Source organism: Meriones unguiculatus, chromosome 2 (assembly GCF_030254825.1).
Source record: "Meriones unguiculatus strain TT.TT164.6M chromosome 2, Bangor_MerUng_6.1, whole genome shotgun sequence".
Taxonomy (NCBI): domain Eukaryota; kingdom Metazoa; phylum Chordata; class Mammalia; order Rodentia; family Muridae; genus Meriones; species Meriones unguiculatus.
Genome location: NC_083350.1, coordinates 79,532,906 through 79,554,520, shown reverse-complemented (window position 1 = coordinate 79,554,520; position 21,615 = coordinate 79,532,906).

The window sequence follows — 21,615 nt, the reverse complement described above, 5'->3', positions numbered from 1 at the left end:
GAAACACATAGAAACGTCCAGTAGGTTTATCACAAAATATTTTTATGAATTTCTTTGAGGGAATGGCTTTGGCTTGCTATTGTGGCTCTGTAGTTGTTCAAATACCAGATGCAGATGTATTATACTATATTAATAGGATGATGTATCATAACCTGAACCAGTGAACCAAAATAAGGTCCACACAGCAGTAGTCCAATGTATATAAAAATGATACATCATAGATAGTGAGGAATCGGTGGTTATTCAGAGTAAAGATAAAGAACTCATTTGTTCTAACAGTTGCCCACTACTAATGTAACACTGAAATTTTCAGAAAAATTTTCTAACAATTGGTTAATATAAATGCCACATTTAGATATTTGTTTGTTCATAATAGTATCCACATGCTTTACATTGGAAGACTGTAGCTACCACACAATACTTAAATTTAGAAACAACCCTGAATGAGTATTAAACGTCTTCCCTAGGGTCCTCCTTGTTGTTTAGCTTCTGGGAACAGGAGAGGAGCCTTCCACCTAGGGCCTCTGAATGACTCTTCCCATCAGGGTATCAAAGCAGATGCTAAGACTCATAGACAAACTTTGGGCAGGGTGAAGAGAATCTTATGGATAAAGGGGGAGATAGAAAGACCTGGAGGGGGAAGGAGCTCCACAAGTAGACCAACAGAGCCATAACATCTGCATCCAGGGGTTCCCGCAGAAACTCATGAATCAACCAAGGACCATACATGGAGAGGACCTAGACACCTGCTTAGATGTAGCCCATGGGCAGCTCAGTCCCCATATGGGCTTCGTAGTAAGGGGAGCAGGGGCAGTCACTGGCATGATCTTGGTTACCTGCTCTTTGATCACCTTCCTTTGGCAAGGTGACCTTAATAGGCCACAGGGAAAGAGGATCTAGATAGTCCTGATGAGATATGGTAGGAGATGGCCAGAGAGTAAGAGAGGGGACTGGAGGGGAGGGAGTGTGGGCTAGGAGGAGATGAAGGAGGGGCCTATATCTGGGATACAAAGTAAGTAAGTTGTAATAAATAATAATAATAATAAAGAAAAATTATAAAACAACTCTGAACTTCAATAGCTATAAAGGAAAGAATTTGGAACCTTGCAACTTTTCATGAGCTTTCACCTTTATGTGGAATAGGATGTATATTCAGAAACGGATTGATACTTATTTAGGAAAATGGACAAAAAGAAGTCCTTGGCTTGTCAGAACTTAAAAAAGATACAGTTTAAAAATTGCTTCCAGGTAATCTGCAAAACTATTTATATGTGGCTTTCAGAAAAAAAAAAGACAAAGATAAGTGTGAGATATTTGTACTTCATGTAAATGCCCATAATAGTAAAATTCAAGGGAAGTAAAAATTCAATAATCAGGTAGAAGAGATGATTTTCTTGTGGTTTTTAGTCTAATTCCCTAGACAGCCTGCTGCTTCCTAGATAGAGTTATTTAAATCTCTCCATGGTAGCAGGAATGGAGACTTAAAATTGGCTCAGTAACATGAACTTCCATTATTTATAACAGAATGGGCTACTGCCATACAAGCAAAAGCCAGCATCCACACACATCATGATGGCAGACTATTTCAGAGACTTTCCTCAAGTAGAGGGCATAATTTGTACTAAGCAAACAGATTTGCAATTCACATAACTTGTTCCTACTCTGTTAAAAAACATTCTTCTGAACTATTATTCAGAAGCTTTACAATTTATTTTTTCATGTCCCAGAGTTATACAAAATATCAACTGTGACCACAGAATGTATTTCTATGAAAATGTTTTAGTCTGTTGTGTGATACAACACTATATCATAAGGTGAATGATTTATAAACAAATTAAATTTATTTATTTCCTTACATTCTGGAGGCTAAAAATTACAGCAGGTTCAGGTATTGTTTGAGGCCAAGTTTTGCTTTCTAGATGGCTGCTTGAGGGCTGTGTCTGCTGGAGAAGCTGAACACTGCAGACTACATGACCAGAAAGACAGATGAAACAGAAAAGAGAAAATAAGAATGTGAAGCCTTTCCTGAAAACAGACTAATCCCTCACGGCCTGATCAATTCCTCAGATTCAACATTTCAATTATATCACAATGGGGATTGTACTTTAATATGAAGTTTGGACATAACCAATCAAAAATAAGGATATAGGAGAATATTCATATTCACTGTGGTAGCCGTCTAGAATGGTAGATCGCAAAAGCAAACAAAATATACACCTGAAAGAATATTGTCTAAAAGAAACTCAGAGTTGTATTTGTTGTATTTGTATTTCTGAGCATGGAATGTTAACCTGTGTCACAGAGAAAACATACAAGGTTGGCAGAATTTAGAAGGATATATTTTCAGGAAATGGGAAAAGTAATATACTTGTCAACATGTTTATCTTGTCAAAAGAAATGAAAGTGAAACTTGAAACTATTGGTCTAGTGCTCAGAAAAGAAGAGATGCAAAGTCATATTTTGGAGTTATGTCCTATTGGGTACTATGGAGAAATAGAAGAAACTGTAATTTCCCAAACAGAGAATATGAGGTCGATGAAAAACTGACCATGAAACTATCATTTCAAAAATAGACTGGGGCAAAGACTCACTAAAAATGATAGAATAGTTGTGGTAGAATGAAAAGAAAACAAAGAATTGAAATAGAAAGGTTTTGTTTTCCTTTATATCAGTTGGGCTATTATTTTTAAGGGCTATTACTAATAACTATGAAAGCAATCACACATATTTTCTTATTGTTCTCATATAGTTCAAATCGGTGAGAAATAAAATAATACTCAGAGGATATCTCACCTCCATAATTACTTTCTATGTTAGTAGTTCAGGTTTAGCAAATTCATATTTTAAATATATGAAGACAAATCTAGGCTCAAACCATTTCAATTAAATTCAGCTACATTTAAATTTTTTGCTCAACAAAACTTCTCTTTAAAAAAATCAAAGAATATATTAAATCTAGATGATTAGTAGGTTTCACAAAAAGAATTTTTAACAAATAAAATATTTAATATTGTTCAACTGTAATTTTTCTATAAACATTAAAAGTAATGATAAAGCCTATCTGTACTTAAATATATTTATTTTCCTTCTTTTCTATTGTTTTCTATCCTACATGAACATCCAACATTGCCACAGGAAAAGCATACTGTTTACTTTCAAGGCAGCCTAAGAACTTTCACATTAGGCCATTGTCACAGTAAATTATACCAGAGTGGACGCAGGACTAGCCACAGGATTATCATCATGGATTGCTGCAGCCATGAATCATCTGAAGGAATGGGTGGGCATGGGAGCGTTAGCAGGCCTTCTGGTGTTGGTCTCCTTGGTTTGCCTGTGGTATATAGGCAAGATTAGAGTCTCACAACAGTGTAATGCAGCCATGACCATTCGGGCCTTTACAGCCATTGAAGCAGGACAGTCTCCCCAAGCATGGTTGGCTACCATAAAAAGCTAAAATGTTATGCTCAGGATGCGAGGCTAAGCACTGCACTCAGGGTCAGCCACTTTCAACCCAGAGAAGAGCATGTCTGATTGCATGCCGGTTGATGCCCCAGGTCCCGCCTCTGAGAAAAAGGTATCGGACAGGTCTGATGCTATTTGGGTGGATGACACCTAAATGAACATCAGTACAAAGTCCCAATTTATTTCTAATATCAGAGATCAGACCTCTACTCTTGCCTGATGCGTCTAAAACAAAAAGGGGGAACTGTAGAGAGCTGCGCAATGCTATGCCTTAAAGATGGAGCTGGTTTCCACCTTCCACCTTCCCGTTGGTGAGTGCTCTCTGTCACGAACAATTCCACATTTGGCTAAGGCTGAGTTTCTGGCTTGCTTCCATGTATGTGGACCTATCTGCATTGCCCACGTGGCATGCTGGGGTTGGCTACCCAGAGGCTATTTAAGCTGTGGGCTGGCTTTCCCCAGGATCAGATGATTGTTCAAGGTTCCTGAATAAACTGCATTGAAAAAAAAAAAAAGAACTTTCACATTAGAGCATGGTAAATCTTTGGAGTTCTGACCCATCATGCAGTCTTCCCATAGCAGCAGTCTCTAACTGTTAGAGTCTAATGCTTTGATAAGAATACTCTCATTTATCATGGAAGACCTTGTCACAGGTTAAAGTTAGGAGGTTCCGGCACATGCAAAACATTCCACTTAAGTTTTTCTATTGCTGTATAGGTATGGAGTCTATTGCCAAGATACATAAATCATATTTTCCACAGTGCAGTGATCAATATTCATACTTGATAGGCTCATGAAGGCTCTAATATCTTCAATGTAGCACATTGACAGATTAACAGTAAGTCATATTATTATGCAGTACTGTGGCAACTATGAGGTCTAGTTGAAAGATTGAATTACTGTGGAATACACCTTGTCCTTCCTTAATTTTTTTCTCTCCTTGTCACCAGGATGTGAAAACATTTCCTGTTTTGCCTCACTGTTATTTTATCATGCTTCATCATAGGCCCAGATACAATGCTAAGTGATTGTGGAAAAACAGTGAAACTAAGAAATGAATGGGAAAAAAAAGGGGAAATTAAAGGAGAACGTGTCTGCTCAAAAGAGGTAGAGGTTTTCAGTTACCCATACAAAGGAGAAAACAGCCAGAAACAGAGGCATCTGAGAGAGTCCAGAGAGAACATTACCAGCAAACTGAGCTGGACTATGTGAGAAGAGGAAGACAGGTGGGGAGCAAGGAAAAGTGGGAAACCAGGAGCAGCAGCCAAGAAGAAAAGAGGCCAAAAGGGCCAAAATTCCCAAAGTGGCTGGGTTATAAATGGAAGAGCAGCTGGGGAAAGGACAGCCCAGCCCTGTGCTTGGGCAAGAGAAGTTCAGGGTAGGGGGTGGGGGCCAGAAGCACCCTGTAAAGGCAAGGACTGTGGTGATTTTTGGTAAACCTAATGGCCAAAGTTCACTTTGATATGTTAATAGTCACGTCACTTAGCCCTTTGTCCTAGGCTTGAAACTTAACAGGAGCCTAAATAAGTTTTTCTGTTGTGTAATTTGTTAGAAATACTGTACTACAGTAATGGGAGTCTGTATTAATTCAATTATTTTCTGGTTACACCAATTTTACACAAATAACATTCTATTACTTGGCTGCCAATAACTAAGTGAAAAAAATAATCATTTTATTCAGGTTGCTAAGTTTATTTTTTAATTAATTTATTTATCATTTATTACAATTTATTCACTTTGTATTCTGGCTGTAGCTCCCTCATCTCCTCCCAACCCCACCCACCCTTCCACTCCTTCCCCTATGCCCCTCCCATGGTCCACTGACAGTGTAGGACCTTCTCCCTATCTATCTGATGCTAGACTGTCAGGTCTCCTCACTACTGCTGCATCATCTTCCTCTGTGGCCTGGCAAGGCTGAACCTACCAAGGGGAGTTGATCAAAGAGCTGGCCACTGAGTTCATGTCAGACCCTGCACTCATTAGTAGGGAACCCACTTGGAAACTGAGTCCTCTCTATGTGTGGCCCTTGGTTGGAGTATCTGTCTCTGCAGGACTTCCTGGGACAGGTTTTTTGTTTTTGGGGTTTTCTGTTTTTGTTTTGTTTTGCTTTGCTTTGCTTTGTTTTGGCTCTGTTGGTCTCTTTGTGGAGCTCCTGTCCCCTACAGGTATTTCTGTCTCCCCTTTTTTCTTATGATTCCCTGCACTCTGCCCAACACTCTGCCCAAAGTTTGGCTATTAGTCTCAGCATCTATTTCAATACCCTGATGAGTAAAGTCTCCCAGAGGCCCCCTGTGGGCCGCTCCTGTCCAGTTGACTGTCTTCTCCTACTTACAAAGTATACCCTGTTTGACCTTCTGAATGAGGATTAAGACTTTTCCCTAAGGTCTTACTTGTTGTTTAGTTCTTTAGAACTATAGATTTTAGTATGTTTATACTACATTATATGACTAAAATCCATTTATGAGTGAGTACATACCATATGTGTTGTTCTGCTTCTGGGTTACCTCACTCAGGATGATCTTTTCTAGTTCCATCCATATGCCTGCAAATATCAGGATTACCTTGTTTTTAATTGCTGAGTAGTATTCCATTGTGTAAATATGGAAATATACCACAACATTTTCATCCATTCAGTTGAAGGACATCTACGTTGTTTCCAGATTCTGGCTATTATGAATAATGCTGCTATGAAAATGGTTGAGCAAATGTCCTTGTTGCATGGTTGAGCATCTTTCAGATACATGCTCAGGAGTGGTATAGCTGGATCTTGAGGTAGCACTATTGCTAATTTTCTGAGAAAGTGCCATATTGATTTTCAAAGTGCTTATACAAGTTTACATTCCCACTAGCCATAGAAAGGGGTTCCCCTTTATCTACAACCTCTCCAGCATATGTCATCCTTGAGATTTTTTTAATTTAAATTTTTAATTTTGTATATTAATTACAGTTTATTCACTTCGTATCCCAGCTGTAGCCCCCTCCCTCATTCCTTCCCAATCCCACCCTCCCTCTCTCATCTTCTCCCAAGGCCCTCTCCAAATCCACTGATAGGGGAGGTCATCCTCCCTTTCCATGTGACCCTAGTTTCTCAGGACTCAATCAGGACATGCATTGTCCTCCTTGTGGCCTGTCAAGACTACCCCCCCAAAAAGGGGGAAGTAGTCAAAGAGCCAGCAACTGAGTTCATGTCAGAGACAGTCCCTGTTCCCTTTACTTGGATGCTGAGCTTCCATGGGCTACATCTGAGCAGGGGTTCTAGGTTATATTCATGAGTGGTACTTGGTTGAAGTATCAGTCTCAGAAAAGACACCTGTGCCCAGATATTTTGATTCTGTTGCTTGATCTTAGCCATTCTGATGGGTGTGAGGTGAAATCCAGGGTTGTTTTGATTTTCATTTTCCAGATGACTTAAGACATTGAGCATTGCAGTGTGACTCTAAACAAGCAGGTGAATGACCTGTATGGAAAAAAAATCTTCAAGTATCTGAAGAATGATTTGAAAAAGATATCAGAAGGTGGAAAGTTCTTCCATGCTCATGGATCAGTAAGACTAACATACTGAAAATGGTCATCCTACCAAGAGCAATCTACAGTTTCAATGCAGTTCCCATCAAATTACCACCACAGTTCATTACACACTTTAAAAGGAAAATTCTCAATTTCAAGAGGCCTACAGAACACCAAATAGACTAGACCAGAAAAGAAACATATCTCATCACATAATAGTCAAAACACTAAATCTACAGAACAAAGAAAAGATATTAAAAGAAGCAAGGGAAAAAGGCCAAGTAACATATGAAGGTAGACCTAGCAGAATCTCACCAGACTTCTCATCAGAAACTGTGAACACCAGAAAGGCCTGGGCATGTATCATGCAAACTCTAAGAGACTACAAATATCAACCCAGACTACTATCCCCTGCAAACCTTTCAATCAACATAGATGGAGAAAACAAAATATTCCATGACAAAACTAAATTTATGCAATGTCTACATAGCAAACCAACCCTACAGAAGATACTAGAAGGGAAACTCCAATCCAATGAAAACAACTTCACCCAAGAAAACCTAGCATACAGATAATATCCCAACAAAAATGAAAAGAAAACAAGCAATGAAACACAGTAAGACCACCGACTCCAATACAAAAGGAACTAACATTTATTGGTCACTATTATCTGTCAACATCAATGGACTCAACTCACCAATAAAAAGACACAGACTAACAGAATGGTTGCGGAAATAGGATCCAACATTCTGCTGCATCCAAAAAACACACCTCTGCAACAAAGATAGACACTACCTCAGAGTAAAGGGCTGGAAAAATGTCTTTCAAGCAAACGGACCCAGAAAACAATCTGGGGTAGCTATCCTAATATCTAATAAAATAGACTTTCAAAAAAATTAATCAAAAAAAATGAGGAGGAGCACTACATTCTCATCAAAGGAAAAATCCACCAAGAGGACGTCACAATTCTGAACATATATGCCCAAAATACAAGAACGTCTACATTCATAAAAGAAACATTACTAAAACTTAAATCACACATCGATCCCAACACTTTGATAGTGGGAGACTTCAACACCCCCTTTCACAAAGGGACAGATCATCTAGACAGAAGCCTAATAAGGAAATAAAGGCACTTACAGAGGTCCTAAATCACAGGTTTCTACAGAATATTCCACCCAAACTCAATAGAGTATACCTTCTTTTCAGCACCTCATGGAACCTTCTCCAAAATAGACCATATAGTTGGTCACAAAGCAAGCCTCAACAAATACAAGAAGATTGAAATAATCCCTTGTATTCTATCTGACCACCATGGACAAAAGCTGGACCTCAACAGCAATAGAGTTAGAAAAAAGCCTAAAAGCACATGGAAATTGAACAATTTGCTGCTCAGTGAGAGCTGGGTTAAGGAAAAAATAAAGAAAGAAATTAAAAACTTCCTAGAATTCAATGAAAATGAAGGTACAACATACCCTAATTTATGGGACACAATGAAATCAGTGCTCAGAGGAAAATTCATAGCACTAAGTGCCTTCAAGAAGAAATTTGTGACATCTCATGCAAGCAACTTACTGGCTGAACTGAAAGCCCTAGAGAAAAAAGAAGCAAATACACCCAAGAGGAGCAGACGGCTGGAAATAATCAAACACAGGGCTGAAATCAATCAAATAGAAACAAATAAATCTATTCAAAGAGTCAATGAAACCAAGAGCTAGCTCTTTGAGAAAAGCAACAAGATAGAAAAACCTTTAGCCAAACTCACTAAAAGGCAGAGAGAAACTATCCAAATCAGCAAAATCAGAAATGAAAAGGGGGACATAATTACAGATACTGAGGAAATCCGAACAATCATTAGGTCATAATACAAAAGCCTATATGCCACAAAATTTGAAATAAAAAAGAAATGGACAATTTTCTTGATAGACTCCATTTACCAAAATTAAGTTAATAACAAGTAGAAAGACTGAATAGTCCTATATCCTCCAAGGAAATAGAAGCAGTCATCAACAGTCTCCCTTCCAAAATAAAGCCCTAGGACAAATGGATTCAGTGCAGAATTCTGCCAGACATTCAAAGAAGTGCTAACTCTAATTCTCTACAAACTATTCCATAAAATAGAAACAGAAGGAACATTACAAAACTCATTCTTTGAAGCCACAGTCACCTTGATACCTAAACTCCACAAAACCCAACAAAAAAAGTGAACTTCAGACCTATCTCTCTTATGAACGTTGATGCAAAAATACTCAATAAAATCCTTGCAAACCGAATCCAAGAGCACGTCAAAGATATCATCCACCATGACCAAGTAGGCTTCATCCCAGGCATGCAAGGGTAGTTAGACATACGGAAATCCCTAAATGTAATCCACCACATAAACAAACTGAAAGAGAAAAACCACATGATCGTCTCCTTAGATGCTGAAAAAGCATTTGACAAAGTCAAACACCCATTCATGTTTACAGTTTTGGAGAGATCAGGGATAAAAGGCATATACCTAAACATAGTAAAGGCAATATACAGCAAGCCTATAGCCAACATCAAACTCAATGGAGAGAAACTTAAATCAATCCCACTGAAATCAGGGACAAGACAAGGCTGCCCACTCTATCCATATCTATTCAACTTGAAGTCCTAGTACTTGAAGTCCTAGCCAAAGAAATAAGACAACTAAAGGAGATCAAGGGGATACAAATTGGAAAGGAAGAGGTCAAAGTGTCACTATTTGCAGATGATATGATAGTATACATGAGTGACCCCAAAAATTCAAGCAGAGAACTCCTTCAGCTGATAAACACCTTCAGCAGAGTGGCAGGATACAAAATCAACTAAAAAAAATCAGAAGCTCTCCTGTATACCAAAGACAACAGGACTGAGAAAGAAATTAGGGAAACAATACCCTTCACAATAGCCACTAATAACATAAAGTTCCTTGGGGTGACACTAACCAAGCAAGTGAAAGACCTGTTTGAGAAAAACTTCAAGTCTGTGAAGAAAGAAATTGAAGAAGATATCAGAAGATGGAAAGATCTCCAGTGCTCATGGAGTGGTAGGATTAACATTGTGAAAATGGCCATCCTGCCAAAAGCAACCTACAGATTCAATGCAATTCCCATCAAAATACCAACTTAATTCTTTACAGACCTTGAAAAAAAGATTATCAGCTTCATATGGAGAAACAAAAAACCCAGAATCTCCAAAACAATCCTGTACAACAACAGATCATCTGGAGGTACCTCCATCCGTGATTTCAAGCTGTACTACAGAGCAATAGTAATTAAAACTGCATGGTATTGGCATAGAAATAGAAAGGATGAACAGTGGAATCAAATAGAAGACCCAGAAATAAACCCACACACCTATGAATACTTGATTTTGGACAAAGAAGCCAAAATGATTCAATGGAAAAAAAGACAGCATCTTCAACAAATGGTGCTGGTCCCACTGGATGTCTACATGCAGAGAAATGAAAATAGATCCATATTTATCACCCTGCACAAAACTAAAGTCCAAGTGGATCAAAGACCTCAACATAAAACCAGATACTCTAAATTGGTTAGGAGTAAAAGTAGGGAACCACCTAGAACTCATTGGCACAGGAGACAACTTCCTGAACAGAACACCAACACCACAGGCTCTAAGAGCAACAATCAATAAATGGGACCTCATGAAACTGAAAAGCTTCTATAAAGCAAAGGACACCATCATTAAAACAAAAGAAATGGCTACAGATTGGGAAAGAATCTTCACCAACCCTTTATCTGACAGAGGGCTAATATCCAGTATATATAAAGAAATAAAGAAGCTGAAAAGCAACAAATCAAGTAATACAATTAAAAAATGGGGAACAGAGCTAAACAGAGAAACAGTTAAAGAGATGCTCAACTTCATTAGCCATTAGGGAAATGCAAATCAAAACGACCCTGAGATTTCACCTTATACCCATCAGAATGGTCAAGATGAAAATACAAGAGACAACATGCTGGAGAGATTGTTGAGAAAGGGGAACACTCCTCAGTTACTGGTGCGAATGTCAACTGGTACAATCACTTTGGAAGTCAATCTGGTGCTTTCTCAAACAATTAGGAATAGTGCTTCCTCAAGACCCAGCTATACCACTGCTAGGTATACCCAAAATCTGCTCAAGTACACAACAAGGACATTTGCTCAACCATGTTTATAGCAGCTTTATTTGTAATGGCCAGAACCTGGAAACAACCCAGATGTCCATCCATGGAGAAATGGATACAGAAATTGTGGTACTTTTACACAATGGAATACTACTCAGCAGTCAAAAAGGAGGGAATCATGCAATTTGCAGGGAAATGGTGGGATCTAGAAAAGATCATTCTGAGTGAAGTATCCAGAAGGAAAAAGACAAGCATGGTATATACTTGATTATATACACCTACACGATATGATAAACATAATGAAGTCTATACACCTAAAGAAGATAAACAAGAAAGCAGACATGGGGTAAGATGATCAATCCTCACTTTGAAAGACAAATGGGATATGCATTGGACATATGACAGGAGTCTACCACAGAAGGCATCTGAAAGACTCTACCTAGCAGCGTTTCAAAAACAATACTAAGACTCATAACCAAACCTGTGGGAGAAGGGGAGTTAGTACGACGTGGAAAGGATAGGTGCTCCACAAGGACCAAACATATCTGGGCACAGGGGTTTTTTCTGAAACTGTTTCTCCAACCAAGGACCATGTATGGATATAACCTAGAACCTTTGCTTGGACGAAGCTCGTGGTAGCTCAATAACCAATTGGTTTCCTATAGTAAGGGGAACAGGGACTATTTCTGACAGGGACTCAATGGCATGCTCTTTGACCTCCCCAACCCCAAAGGAGGAGCAGTCCTGTAAGGTCACAAAGGAGGACTTTGTAGCCAGTCCTGAAAATACCTGATAAAACAGGTTCAGATGAAAGGGGAGGAGGTCCTCCCCAATCAGTGGACTTGGAAAGGAGCAGGGAAGGAGAGTCGGATTGGGAGGGAATAAGGGAGTGGGATACAGCTGGGATACAGAGTTTATAGAATGTAACTAATAATAATAATGATAATAACAATATAAAAAATGGGGTACAGAGCTAAACAAAGAATCCTCAACAGAGAAATATCAAATGGCAGAGAAACAACAAAGAAATGCTCAAAGTCCTTGGTCATCCAGGCTGTTAATTTTATATGGTTTATATTTAAAAGAAGAGATATCATTGATACAGTTCCCCAATCTATATATAAATACTTTATTCTAAATAGAATTATTTTGTCAGAAGCTTATGTTCCAAGAAAATATTTTCACTGAGGCATGTAAATGCTTTTCTGTGCTCTAGGAAGGTAGAAAAACATACTTTTATGTAGTTATTTTTTTTAGAGTCAAACTTATAGAAATTAGAGATGCATATAGTATTTATTGATTCTGATAAAGAAAAACATTTTCAATATTTTAGTAAGGGAATGATCCAAAATTACATTCAAAGTTGAATGACACTCAGGGTCAGCCGCTTTGGACCCAGAGAAGAGCTTGTCTGATTGCATGCAGGTTGATGCCCCAGGTCCCACCTCTGAGAAAAAGGTATCAGACAATTTTTCTCAGAGGGTCTGATGCTCTTTGGGTGGATGACACCTAAATGAACATCGGTACAAAGTCCCAATTTATGTCTAATATCAGCGATCAGACCTTTACTCTTGCCTGATGAGTCTAAAACAAAAAGGGGGAACTGTAGAGAGCTGCGTAATGCCGCACCTTAAAGATGGAGCTGGTTTCCACCTTCCACCTTCCCGATAGTGAGTGCTCTCTGTCACAAACAACTCCATATTTGGCTAAGGCTGAGGATCTGGCTTGCTTCCATGTATGTGGACCTATCTGCATTGCCCACGTGGCACTCTGGGGTTGGCTACCCAGAGGCTATTTAAGCTGTGGGCTGGCTTTCCCCAGGGTCAGAAGATTGTTCAAGGTTCCTGAATAAACTGCATTGAAAAAAAAAAAGAAATTAAGATATATATTTATTTGCAATGTGTAACATATATTTGTTAATTTACTAACATTTATTAGCATAAATTAACATTCATTAAATTAGTTATAATTGCTAAGTTTAAGCATTTTGAAATACATGATTTTTGAAAAATATATATTAAAATGTTACATTATTATAGAACTTAACAGAGAAGTTTTATGAAAAATAAATTTAACTTAACACCCAAATTGAAACTTTTCTAATATCAAACAATGAAAATTATTGTACAAAACAATTTTATTCAAGTAAACTTGAATATAGATTACTATAAACTTTCTATACATTAAAAGAGTAGAAAACATTTCACAATAAACAATATCCTAATTTAGCTATAGGAAGGATCTATATGTATCAATTTGTTTTCAAATATATCACTTTAAATTGCAAAGAGTCATTAAACAAAATTCATTGGCATTATGATTAATTTATGAGTTCATTTAACTATAGAGATTCTCTGTTTTGATTTTCCCATATGTACTATCCATTGGTGAGAGTGGTGTCATTTTTTTTATATGCCTGCCAATATTTTCAATCCTGCTTTTGCATTCCAACACAAGTACCACACCCTCTAGGTCCTTACAGATCCTTAAAACACTGCATATATTCCCCTAGATCAGGGTTGGGGGGGTTGCATTCCTCTCCTGTTTCAGTAGGAAGTTTGCATCCTGTGTTCAGACACGTATACAATTTTCAAAAAGGAATTAATGGTCAACTAAAAGGAGGCTTGATGGTGTTCAATCAGAGGATTGACCTTGTGCAGGAGCAAATTGATACCCTATGGCAAATCACTGTCAATGGAAGTATGCTGGACTTTGTGTCACTAGCATACAATATGAGAATTTTTCCTGTGCTGCAAATCTGTCTAAACAATTGTCTAGCTATATTTTATGTAATTGGACTAGAGAATTTGATACTACGATGGAGCAGCTGAGAGTGGCCATTGTCACGGTAAATTCTACCAGAGTGGACGCAGGACTATCCACAGGATTATCATCATGGATTGCTGCAGCCATGAATCATCTGAAGGAATGGGCAGGCATGGGAGCATTAGCAGGCCTTCTGGTGTTGGTCTCCTTGGTTTGCCTGTGGTATATATGCAAGATTAGAGTCTCACAACAGTGTAATGCAGCCATGACCATTCAGGCCTTACAGCCATTGAAGCAGGACAGTCTCTCCTCGTCCTCTTGATGGATTTTTCCTTTGATGAGAATGTAGTGCCCCTCCTCATTTTTTTTTATTTAATTTTTTTGAAAGTCTATTTTATTAGATATTAGGATAGCTACCCCAGATTGTTTTCTGGGTCCGTTTGCTTGAAAGACATTTTTCCAGCCCTTTACTCTGAGGTAGTGTCTATCTTTGTTGCAGAGGTGTGTTTTTTGGATGCAGCAGAATGTTGGATCCTATTTCCGCAACCATTCTGTTAGTCTGTGTCTTTTTATTGGTGAGTTGAGTCCATTGATGTTGACAGATAATAGTGACCAATAAATGTTAGTTCCTTTTGTATTGGAGTCGGTGGTCTTACTGTGTTTCATTGCTTGTTTTCTTTTCATTTTTGTTGGGATATTATCTGTATGCTAGGTTTTCTTGGGTGAAGTTGTTTTCATTGGATTGGAGTTTCCCTTCTAGTATCTTCTGTAGGGTTGGTTTGCTATGTAGACATTGCATAAATTTAGTTTTGTCATGGAATATTTTGTTTTCTCCATCTATGTTGATTGAAAGGTTTGCAGGGGATAGTAGTCTGGGTTGATATTTGTAGTCTCTTAGAGTTTGCATGATACATGCCCAGGCCTTTCTGGTGTTCACAGTTTCTGATGAGAAGTCTGGTGAGATTCTGCTAGGTCTACCTTCATATGTTACTTGGCCTTTTTCCCTTGCTTCTTTTAATATGTTTTCTTTGTTCTGTAAATTTAGTGTTTTGACTATTATGTGATGAGATGTGTTTCTTTTCTGGTCTAGTCTATTTGGTGTTCTGTAGGCCTCTTGAAATTGAGAATTTTCCTTTTAAAGTGTGTAATGAACTGTGGTGGTAATTTGATGGGAACTGCATTGAAACTGTAGATTGCTCTTGGTAGGATGACCATTTTCAGTATGTTAGTCTTACTGATCCATGAGCATGGAAGAACTTTCCACCTTCTGATATCTTTTTCAAATCATTCTTCAGATACTTGAAGATTTTTTTTCCATACAGGTCATTCACCTGCTTGTTTAGAGTCACACTGCAATGCTCAATGTCTTAAGTCATCTGGAAAATGAAAATCAAAACAACCCTGGATTTCACCTCACACCCATCAGAATGGCTAAGATCAAGCAACAGAATCAAAATATCTGGGCACAGGTGTCTTTTCTGAGACTGATACTTCAACCAAGTACCACTCATGAATATAACCTAGAACCCCTGCTCAGATGTAGCCCATGGAAGCTCAGCATCCAAGTAAAGGGAACAGGGACTGTCTCTGACATGAACTCAGTTGCTGGCTCTTTGACTACTTCCCCCTTTTGGGGGGGTAGTCTTGACAGGCCACAAGGAGGACAATGCATGTTCTGATTGAGTCCTGAGAAACTAGGGTCACATGGAAAGGGAGGATGACCTCCCCTATCAGTGGATTTGGAGAGGGCCTTGGGAGAAGATGAGAGAGGGAGGGTGGGATTGGGAAGGAATGAGGGAGGGGGCTACAGCTGGGATACGAAGTGAATAAACTGTAATTAATATACAAAATTAAAAATTTAAATTAAAAAATCTCAAGGATGAGAAAATATATATGAGCATTTCAAATCTTTTAAATCTTTGCTATATGTATTATTATTTTTACTCACTATGAATAGTTTTCATCTAACAAAAGTGAAGTAGCAATATAAATTTAAGGGCATATCTAGAATTTACTAAAGTAGGAAATGAAAAAGCAAGTTAGGTAAGCTATGTCTCCACACAAAGCCTGTTTTTCTTTATAAGAAATTCATAAACAATGACAAATCAGTTGTGTGAAAGCCTTATAGATTACAAGTATGATGTTAGTTGCCTCATTATTAAAAGAAGTACAAAAACAAATAAAAATATCTGAAAACATTTAGAATAACCAGGTGTGCAAACACTAACAGATAGGGAATGTCACGTTTAGAACACAGTAATGACTTTACATCTTAATTAGATATGTATCTTTTTTGTTCACCCAGGTTTACTCTAGAGGCTTGACTTACATCAGTGTTATCTTAATCTTCCTTACTTCTAAGAATGTCTAAGATCAAAGTTATATATAACAGATATATCTTGGATGGATTTTGAAAAGCATTTTTTTTTGTCTTGGTTTCTGTAAATACATCTTTACTTATTCTAATCTTGAATACTAATGCCAAGATCCCAGACATTGTGATATGAGTAAATGGATATGTGGCAGACAAAACAATGGGATAAAGGGTAGAACTTGCTATTGATACAGAACATGCAGTGTTAGAAATAATCATAGGATCATGCAGAATGTTGCTACCTAGAGCTCCTTTCTCCAAGTTTCCTAAAAGAGATGTGAATTCAAAGTTTGGAAAGCAGTCTAAAGTAAAAAGAGAGGGGAGAAAATAACGCTTTGTGAAGAGATATTCTCTCCACATGTAGTCTGCAATCTAAGTGATTTAGAATCTCATAATTTGTGGGCCTGCTGGGTTTGAAAAGACAATGTATGTACCCCAAATTGCAGCTAGCCCAAGAAGCAGGAAAATAGCTTCCACAGCAGGAAATAAGATTGATAAAATTAGGCATAGGGTGGCAAAGGGAGGATTCAGGATGAGGCCTCTTCACCTAAGGCTATCATTTCAAACTGCCTCCAGACAATAGCAATCATTGGAAGAGGACAGGGAATAGCTTGAATAAGGAAGCCAGTATGTTGAAAACAAGAAACTTTAAGGACTATGTTTAAGCTGAGTTCTTGATATAGTTACTTATATAGGAACTGACTGGAAGAAAATATCCTCAAAGCATAATTGATTTGAAAAGAAACACTTTACAGAAATAACACTAATCATAAATTACAGAAGTCTATGACTTTCTGTCTCCCACCCACTAGCAAAGCTTAGAATTTTCCTGGAAAGACATTCTTCTCAAGTTTCATCTCAAAGGATCATAGGAAATAAATATTAGACAAGTTCTTCCCATTGTCACAAAGAGCAGAAAGTGACTATAAGTAGGAAGAGGATTCTGAGATGACAAAATTGGATGTGGGAGAGGAAGGGTGTGGTTATAAAGAGTAAGAGTGATTTAAAGTTCACTGCATTCAAATAAAATATGTAAAGTTTCATATATCATATAATTTACATATGCTAATAAGAAAATATTAGAAATAATTCTATCAGTAGTTTGAGGGGATAGAGAAATGTGTTTAGGGAAGGTATCACATAAACTTACCTACATAAAACAATCTCATCAGTCCTCCCCATACAGCCATCATTCTTCCATTGCCTTTGTGGGACTGCTTGACTTTTTTCCTCTGCCATGTAATACAGTTCCATTTTCCTAAGTAATTACTCAGAAATTTTGTGACATTCCATCACAAGATTTCTTTTGTATTTATTACAATTTATTAATTTTGTAACCTGGCTTTAGCCCCCTCCCTCATCTCCTCTTGGTTCCTCCTGGTATGCCTTTCCCTTAGTGCACTGATAGAAGAGGTCCTCCTTCCCTTCTATCTGACCCTATCAGGTCTCATCAGGACTTTTAGGATCCTTTTTCCATGTGGCCTAGTAAGGCCTTCAAAGAGCAGGCAACCAAGTTCATGCTAGAGTCTGCACTTGCTTCCCTAACTAGGGAGCCCCCATGGAGCCAGAGCTGTCCATGGGTTACAACTGAGCAGTAATCTAAGTCCTCTCTATACATAGTCCTTGTTTGGCATATCAGTCTCTGCAGGCCCTCATGGGCCTAGCTTCTTTTTGGCTCTGTTGGGTCTTCTTGTGGAGCTCCTGTCCCCTCCAGGTTTTTCTATCTCCCTCTTCTTCCATAAGATTCCCTGCACTCTGCTCAATGTTTGGCTATGAGTATGTTATATACTCACTTATAAGTGGATATTAGCCATATAGTATAGGATAAACATGTTATAATCTATAGTCCAGTAGAAGCTGTACAACAAGAAGAACCATAGGGAAGATGCCTAATCCTCATTCAGAAAAGCAAACAGGATAGACATTGGAAGTGGGAGAAGACAGGGAACAAGACAGGAGCCTACCACAGAGGCCCTCTGAAAGACTACTCAGCAAGGTATCAAAGCAGATGCTGACACAAGATTTTTTTTAAATCTATTACTATCTCCAGGAATTGGAAAAATATTAGCCATTTTAAAATAACTAGAAAAATCCTTACTCAAAAAACAAATTTTAAATCATTGAGGTCAACTTTTTCCTGCCCTATATTCTCCACACTGTGTAAAAAAGGCTTATCCACACTCGGCCTTGTTCTGACAGAATCTATAGGACAATCTGATTTTACTCTATTGTGAAGATGTAGTATAACTATGCCCCAGGGGAACATGGGAATATCACCCAGGTAAGTAAGACTAATACATGACATTATTCCTTGGAGTAGAAAGGGTACCAACATAGATGTTTATGCACGTGAAATAAAACTACAGGCATGAGGACTAATAAAGTTGAATTAGAAAGGTATGGCCAAAGAAGTTATCAGATAATGACGGCCCTAATAAAATCATCACGTGGTGACCCAGTGTCTGCATTAAGGAGCCACAGACAGAGAACTCCCAACAGCCTTGGAGTTCCAGCTCTGCTCACTCCCAGTATTGACAAGGTCTAGGTAAATGCCACATTCCTATCCTTCCGTTGACCCATGTGGACTTGTTGTTTACCTGTCTCCCCTTTCCTTTATCTGAAATGAATCCTGTCTTTTTTTTTTTATAAATTTTTATTTTTAAAAATTTTTATATGAATATACAGTTTAAAAAATTTTTATTTTCTAAAAATTCCATATATGTATTTAAAGCTTTTTTTATTCTTTTCCATACCTCTCTCTGTTTTCATCCTAAATTTATCAAAACTTCATTTACTTCTCAACCAATCCTTTTTCCAGATTCATGACTCGGTTTTGTCGGTATCTGAACCAGAAGCCTCTATAGAAGCCTTGGGTTGGAATTATCCCCTGAAGCTAGGTGGTGTCCAACAATAAATATCTGGAAAGTTTTTCAAAATTAACAGTTTTCAGTTTGTATGTGAGTGTGTGAAAGTTATATTCAGTTCACAGTGTTCAGACAGATTCTGGGATCACTGATGGTGTTTTTAAGTTCAGAAATTATATTCCTAAAATAAACTTTCAGAATGAAAGCACAAAAACAAAAACTTATATAAAGGCCTTAGGATGTGTTATTAATCAGAATTGAGAGGGTCATTGTATTTACTAGCAATATATTTTCTGATATTTTTAAAAGTTATCAGATAATAAGTTTCATCTGGCTGAGATAAAGAATGGTTCATTGTTCACTGTTTTAAATGGTACACAATTTTCTGTTATCCATTAAGTTTTTGCTGCTAAATCAGGGCAATTGATTTTATCCAAGGGTCATATTATAAAGGAAGATGATGTTCATACCTTATCTCTATTTCCCTTAGCAAGGGTATGATCATTCTGGCAGAAGTGTTCGCATTGAAGAACTACAGTAAGCATGAAAATTCCTGACATGTTTCTTATAACTGTTAAGAGGCACATCATAGATCTTTCAATTCTGCCAAACAAAATTTCCCTGTGGCTACTCTCAAGAAATATGCCAAGGCCAGGTATAATACTATACATGGAAAAAATACTGAACATTGAAATAATGAATAGTCAATTCAATATTTTCCTGCTTTCTCAAGTAAAGATGGACAGTGATTTTGATTAGGAGAATTACTCATTCAATGACCTTCATTCCTCCAATTCCTTTGAAAGGATATCTGGCGAAAGGAAAGTACCTAATATCCACACCTGCTTATGAAGGTCTTTCACATGCTTTAACTGATCATTGAAGAGAAATTAAAATGAGTCTATATGATGAAGCTGTATTTACAGGTAAGTATTTTTAAAAAAAAAGGAGATTTGAAAAATGAAATAACAAACCGTGGAATTGATTAAAAGTGGGTGAAACTGATAAGTGTAGAAACAGAATCCTTTGATCCACTCGACAACAGTCCCTTGTATCCTTGAAAGTTGACAATTCACAAAGACATCCTTTTCTTGACAGTTGCATACATCAGGGACATTTTTGGTCCATTTAATGAAAAGTTCTCTTCAGTGAAACAATTTCATTGAAATAATAATTTATCATGGTACTTCTGCAATGTGTCATGCATAATTTGAGATTAATCTTCTCTTGATTTGTTCCAATATACCTGGCTGGAAATGCTTCTTAGTGACATTTGAGTCTTGTACAAATGTTAATTGCCTTACCTGGAATCCATACAATCTCCTTGACAGCAACACTTTTTTTCTTCCCAATTTTACTTTTATGAAAAAATACTCTCATAGACAAATACACTTTTCCAATCATCACATTTAATAATTCATTCTAATCAATCCATTTTTAAAGTAGAATACCAATTTTGTTCATTCTTTCACCTAATCATGGCCTGTAATTTAAAATCTTAAACTTTCTCAACCAATCTTCTTAATAGATGCTATAACATGTGCAAAAGCTAATGACAAAAACAACAAAGAATTTTTTTTTAGGTAACCTCTATTTTATTTTTATTTTTTAACTTCATACGTGAATTTGATGATCTTGTTGCAAAACTGGTCCAAATCCTTTGGACCTTGTTGACTTTTGGGTATAGATGCTGCCCTGTGTTCTCCTATACCAAAAGACATCAGTTCTGGCAAGAAAACGCCATTGTTTTGATATCACCACCGGTAGGATAATCTTGAGCTAAGCCAGGCATATCGCAGTGATGCTCTGCTGGCTGAGGTACAAGGAGACAGAAGACTGAGCCCCATTACTCTATCAATTTTTTTTTTTTGGATTTTTCTCCCTTCTTTTTTTTTAATATTATTTTTTCTTATCAGTTACATTTTAGTAGCTCTGTATCCCGCTCCCTCATTCCCTCCCAATCCCACCCTCCCTCCCTCATCTCCAAGCTGCCCCTTTCCAAGTCCACTGATAGGGGGACTTCATCTGATCCTGTTTTATCAGGTATCTTCAGGACTGGCTGCAAAGTCCTCCTCTGTGGCCTAACAGAACTGTTCCTCCCTTGGGGGGTGGGGAGGTCAAAGGCCCAGCCATTGAGTTCCTGTTAGAAATAGTCCTTGTTTCCCTTACTATGGGAAACCAATTGGTTACTGAGCTACATCCAAGCAGAGGTTCTAGATTATACCCATACATGGTCCTTGGTAAAAATTTAAGTGCAGTAAGTAAAGGAATGAATGTATTTATATGAATGCAAGGATAATTTTCTCTGTAACAAATTGTAACATGATACCCAATTTTTTTCAAGTGGCATCAAAAAATATTACCACTGACAAAATAAAAACTTACTTTAATTATCTTCTTGTTTTGTAAATATATGTTAATAAAACATGATGTTATTGTACACTAAGCCATAGAAATTTAGAAATAATTCACTGCACCTACTGATTCATTTTTCTAGCTGTATTATTGG